Here is a 6,439-nt window from a genome sequence, read left to right on the forward strand (position 1 = left end):
GCCCTCCCAGTCTGAGGGCAGTGAAATGGAAAACCATTTCCTCAGCCAGCCCAGGTGGCAAAGGCTCTAGTTCCTGGACTGCCTCCTCCTCCCCTTCAGACACTCTCTGGAAACCTCTCAAAAGTTCTCTGCGGCAAACACCCGCTCTTTTCCTTCCCTCCCAAGGACTTCTGGGGCGTTCGGGTGCAAAGAGCCCACCATCTATCTATCTGCCTCAGCCTCTCCCTTAGCTCTAACCAGTGTCCCCTGAGCCCTCCAGCCCCAGAGCTCCACACATGGAGCTGGTCGCCTCCCACAGCATGGCACCCTAGCCTCCACTAGTGGGGTTGTCACGGGTGCCCGCTTGTCACGGGTGCCCGCTAAGGACTCAGGCCCTGCCTGCTACATGACTGCCCTTAGTGACCATTGTTAGCGTGAGCAACCAACCTCACTGTCTTTCTTTACAAAGCATTCATCTATAGCATCCTTTCTCGGGGCATCATTCTCTTAATAAAAATATTTTATTGGCATGTTTCAATTACACATAGTATTAGGTTTCATTATATTTTCATGTATGGATATAACGTGTTTTGCCACAGTCATCTCCTGCTACTCTCTCTTGTCCTCCTCCAGCCCTCACCGTGCTGCTCCAACCTCTTCTCGGCCATTCTACTTCCATGTCGTTTTCTAATGACGCCATGAATTATTAGGGTTGCTTATAAGAATACAAGCGAGAGGTTATTGGCAGTAGCATGGGCGCCTCACCAGTGGCTCAACACAGAAGAAAACTGTCTCCTCCTCTCCACGAATCATTAGCTACATATAAATCCCCAGGGATGGGTGGGACCTCGTGAGCCCTTCCCACCTCCAGGACAGGGTGTTAGTAGGCCTGCTGTTATGCAGGTCTTGGGCAGGTAATCAGAGAAGCTATTGTAGTCCCTTTTCTGCCGCTGTGCAGACACCACAACCAAAACAGCTCATAAAAGGGTTTTTTAGGGTTCACAGTTCCAGATCAGTAGGGTGGGGGGAGCACGGCAGCAGGCAGGCACTGGTATAGTAGCTGAGAGCTTAATTTTAGGGGACCAAGTGGGATCAGGATAAAATGGAGGATATAGACAACTAGTTTATATAGAAAACTGTTCCTGGGAGCTTTCAAGGTGCCTTGGCAGATAAAGACACTTGCCGCCAAGCCTGATGACCTGAGCTACATGCCTAGGACTTACATGTTGAAAAGAAAGAGTTAACTCCTGACATTTGTCCTCTGACCTACACACAGACAGACAGACAGACACACACACACACACAGTGGCATGCCTGCTGGGACACACACACACACTCACATAGATAATAAATTAATGTCTTAAAACCCTTTGTACATGAGTTCTTAAAGTAGCATTAATTTGGGCATCAGTAATCACTGTAGGTGAAAATCATAGGCACAGAGTGGTTAGAGAACATTCAATCCATAATGATATTGTTGATAAAGCAAAAGCAAAAATCCATAGCCAGTAAATAGATGCATGGCCCTGAAGTTTGCAGACGGATGAACAGATTATCCAGCAGTTGTCTACCGAATCATCTCCCTGTCAGTGTGTAGCTCCATCGCTGCACCCCAAGGCCAGAAGGGAACAGGAAAACCAGGGGCCAGCCGGTGGTCCTCTTCAAGTCCATCCGCTGGCTTGGGTAGACTGAGAGAGGTCAATGAATAAGCATGACCTCAAGATGAAGGCGGTATTTTTTTTTATTGGTCCTTCTTTGTAGCATGGGTTATGTGTTCACTCTCCCTACCAATTCTGCTGTGACACATGTAAAAGCCAGCGTCCTGACGTCCCCACAAAGCTGAACATGTCACCACACCCTGATCTCCACTTTCCTCGCTTTTCTTTCAAAGCCAGGCTGCTTGCCCCTAATTTCCTGCTTCTCTCTTTTTTCCCCTTACCCTCCTCCGACCACGCTAGTATCAGCACCTCTACCTGGACCTCTCTGCGTTTCAGAATTTATGTCCCCATCCCCTCTCCTTGCGTGATTTCTTATAGGATAGATCTTGTTAAGGAAAGAAAAGTTTACTGCTCGCTCCCTCTGTGTGTGTGTGTGTGTGTGTGTGTGTGTGTACGTACACGTGTACACGTGCCTGGATATGGTGGAGGGTGTGGGATTTAAATGTATAAATATATTATAAATAAATTTATACTTATCCTAGTGATAATATGTACAGCAGCTAACACGCCTGGACTCGGTAACTTTGTCCGCTTTGTAAGACAGGGAGCTGAGAGCATTAAAGTTGGGTGTGTACGCACATGTGTGGGTGTGTTATGTGAGTGTATGAGTGTGTGCGTGTTCTAGCATACGGGCATGTGAGTGCTGTGGTGGGCATGCAGAGATCAGAGGCAACCCTAAGGTGTCAGTCCTCTGTTTCCCACCTCGCTTGAAGAAAGGTGTCTTCGATACTGCACTGAGCCAGGATAACTGGTCCATGAACTCCCGGGTAATCTCCTGTCTCAGCTACCCTGGGGGTGGGGGGCATTGGGATTACAACCATATCAGCTACCATGTCAAGTTTTTACATGTAATCCCATCAGCTACCATGTCAGGTTTTTACCTGAGTTCTGGGGATGCAAACTCGAGTTGTCACTAGCCACTTCCTCAGCCTACAGGGAATTCAACCTGATGTTCTTCAAGCCTGTCCTTCCAGCTGGACCCTTCCCGACTCCACAGGGGATGCTTGAACGGCTGGAGAGTCTCAAAAGTTCAGAGCTGTGATGTGTGACCCTTTCTCCACTACTCAAGCAAAACCATTAGGTACAAGGACTCTGATGAGACCGTGTCACTTCAACAGCTTCTAAAGAAGAAAGTGTTAAAAAGAATTGGATAAGGACTGCAGAAACAACTCAGTCAATAAAATGCTGGCCTTGAAAACACAAGGACCTGAGTGTGATCCCCAAAATCCATGGGGGAAAGGGGTGTGGCTGAAAAATGGCTTAGTGGGTAAGGTCAGTTGTTATGCACACATAGGACCCGAGTTCGAATCCCAGGCACCCATATTAAAAAGAGGACATGCCTGCACGTGTCCCTCACCTCACTATTGGGGAGTGGAGACAGGAGGATCCCGGAAGTTGGCTTTCCAGCCAGCCTAGCTGAAACAGCAAGCTTTAATCTCGGTGAGAGAACTTGTCTTAAAGGCATAAGATGGAAAGCAATAGATGAAGACGTTCACATCTCTGGTCTCCCACATATCCAGGTGAATGTGCCCACACACCGAGAAAAAAAAAAAAAGAGTGTGACAGAATGACGTACTTGTATTTGCAGCCTGGGGGTGGCAGGGAAAGGAATATGGGGCTTCCCTCTGGCCTTCCAGAACAGTTTTCAGGTTGATGAAACGGTGCCCCCATCTGTCAGCATGAGTAGGTTGCCCCCTCCCGGTTCCCATGGTCAGAGCCCTTACCTAATCTTCTACCCACAGCTCATTCCACAAGCTGTTGTGGCAGCTGCTCGCACCGCACCGACAACTGCTTTTGATTTACTTGCTGACTGCCTTCGGCATTCCCAGAGCTGTGCTGTCACGATCCACCCAGCTAGACCACTTGCTTCCTCCTTCCCCATCCACATCTGCACCTGCACACGTCCCTCCCACTCCCTACCTCTAGATCCATGAGCCACCCACCCACCTGCACTCAGATCCCAGTCCCTTGGGAGCTGGCACCATCAATCATTCGCTTTCTGCCTGGACTCTTTGACTTCCCCATCCCTAGGGCTCTTTAACATATTCAGCACAGAAAGATGCTCAAACCTCTTCCACCTTGAAAACAAAAACTGCCTTTAACCCTGCCTTCCTTTGCAGCTCCTTCAGTCTGTAATCTTTCTTGCCTTTATTTGACTCACGTATCAGTTTGAACAGCGCCCCTGCTCATAAAAAATCTACATCCCTTCAAGAAACCCCTTTATTTGTAAATAGAGGCATTATGGATACAGTCAGTTAAGTATAAACCCTTAAACTGCTGAGATTAATGCCATAAGAAAAGAGACACAGACATGCATGCCCGGAAAACTCCCTGACGGAGGCAGAGATGGGAGCAAGGCAGCAGCCATGATAGCTGAAGATAGCCATGGAGCAGCTTTCAGGTAGAGTGGTCCAAGGATGGAGGGACGGAAGCCTGCCCAGCCTGGCAAGCCACACTAGAAACCAAGAGACGTGCAACAGACCCTTCCTCACAGCCTTCAGAGAACACGTGGAACTATCAACATTTTGGATTTCTAGCTTCCAGAACTATGAGACAATTGTTTTAATCCACCCAGTTTCTGATGCTTTGTTTTGACATAGCCATGAAATGGATACGCCCCTTAGGTCCCGTCAATCTTCCTCCTGGATCTAAGATTCCTTTACATATAAACTGCCGCAGCAAATCCAGCCTGCATTCTGTGTGACCCTCTGAAGTGTGACTCAAAAAAGCTGCTTGAGAGTTCTCGTGGGTAGGTAAGGAGAAACGCCTCAAATGCAGGTGGCTCTCATCTCTTATATTTAGATGCAGACACCACGGGCACTAGGCAGGAGGAAGCAGTGTAAATGGTGCCCTCTAGTGGTACAATCCTGGTACAAGCCACAGGCAGGGATACTCGGCCCTTGGAAACAGCTCAAGGTCTGGGGTCTGAGACCTTGGACCCTAAGGACTTGACAGTTCTCTGGTTTAGCAACCAGGACTTACAGGTGCTCTCGTCTGACTCCTTCCTATCCTATCCTAGAGAGCCTCCCTTGCCATCTCTCTCCTTCACCTCCCTTCTTCCTGCCTGGCCGCTCCAGGACGGCTCAGCTGTGAAAAGCCAGATGCTTTGCGGATTTCACAACCTGGCCTACTGATTGCGTAGGTATAGCTCTGACTTTCTTCTCCATCTGCCGGCGCCACTCACTCTATTCCCACCGCTCTGCTGTCTCTCCTGCCTCTTCACGCTCCCAGCTCAGTCCGCAAAACAAGAAGTCGACCAGAAAAACTCAAGTTCCAACACCAGGGCAGGCAGCAGCACGGGACCGTGTTTTATACCTTCACTTCTGAGCCCTTGGGGTTCGCGGTCAGCCGCAGAAGGGCGGTATAGACCCAGTCACAGTCAGTTGTCTGGGCCTTGCCTCTTGAGCACCAATCAGAGTCATTGAGGCTTACGTTTTTGAACCAACCACACAGCCACACAGCCCTCTAAAAGACCGCAAGAAGCACCCTACTCTGGCAAAGGTGGAAATGTCCCCTGGGGCTTGTGATAAGCGGAGGTCCGATTTCAAGCAGCCCTGGCCAATGCGGGGCCTCCAGGGCCCACAGTAAAGCAGCTACACGTAGTTTTGGCATAGTTATCTCAGGGTGTCTGTGGAGTACTCAAGATAGCTAGCTGGTCCTGGCATAAGGGTAGTTCAGCCAGCTGTTAGACAGATAGCCCTTTTGCTCAAGAGAGTCAGGATAGCACAAAAGCATCCACATGCAAATTGAATCAGTTTCTCCAACCCCCACCATCTTTCTTTATTTACAGGAAGATGAACAATGGGAGGGCTTACCACAGAGACATAAAGTCATTGCCCAAACACTAACTGACTTATAAAAGAATTTTTTTTTTCATTGTGTATATGTGGATGGGGAGGTATGTGCTTGTGCATGGCAGTGCCTGCCGAGGCCAGAAGAGGGCACCAGGTCTCCAGGAACTGCAGTTACAAGCAGTTGTGAGCTATGAACAGTGGATGCTGGGAACAAAATTCAGCTTCTCTGCCAGCACAGTAACATTCTTAACCACTGAGCCATCTCTCTCCAGCCCCATTTAACAGATTCATAGCTGTCCAGTGCCCAGGGGGAGAGGCCACTGGTCCTTTCTTAGCCCTCACTGATGCTCTTCTTCCTCATCTTTCTCAATCTCCCTGCTTCTCCCAGATCTCAACTCCCAGCTCCCTCCTAAGTTTCAACGGTCCTCAGTCCATCACTGCTTCTTCTTGCTGTGGGGCTGTGATCTCCTCTCACCATCGGCTCCCCTGCTAGCTACACCCCAGACTCCCTAAACCTGGTTCTAACCCTCCCCCCAGCCCCGGTCTTCCAGAAAGTACCTAAAACTTGTTTCCATCTCAAATACTGCATGGATGAAACGGAAGCAATGATCTAGAGGCACGCTGACCGTGAATATCACCATGATGCCTAGACTCTGACAATGAAAGATGCCAGGCAGCAGCACCCCAGCCACAGAGGTGCAACACAGGCACGCCCAGCTGGAACTTAATAGCAAGGAGTGACATCAGATGGAGCCGTGGACATCCACAACAACCTGTCCCCGGTGCACTGTGCTGTCCCCCAGTGTTTAGACATCACAGAGGCTGTCTGTGAGTGCATTTTCCAGTTCTTCCACAAATTTCCTTTGTGGCGAAGCTTAACCTGGAGCCAACTGGAGAGAGATTCTGGGGAACGTGGTTCTGGCTTAGCTATACTGAGATAATATGAAG

This window comes from Microtus ochrogaster, chromosome 8 (assembly GCF_000317375.1).
Source record: "Microtus ochrogaster isolate Prairie Vole_2 chromosome 8, MicOch1.0, whole genome shotgun sequence".
Lineage (NCBI taxonomy): Eukaryota > Metazoa > Chordata > Mammalia > Rodentia > Cricetidae > Microtus > Microtus ochrogaster.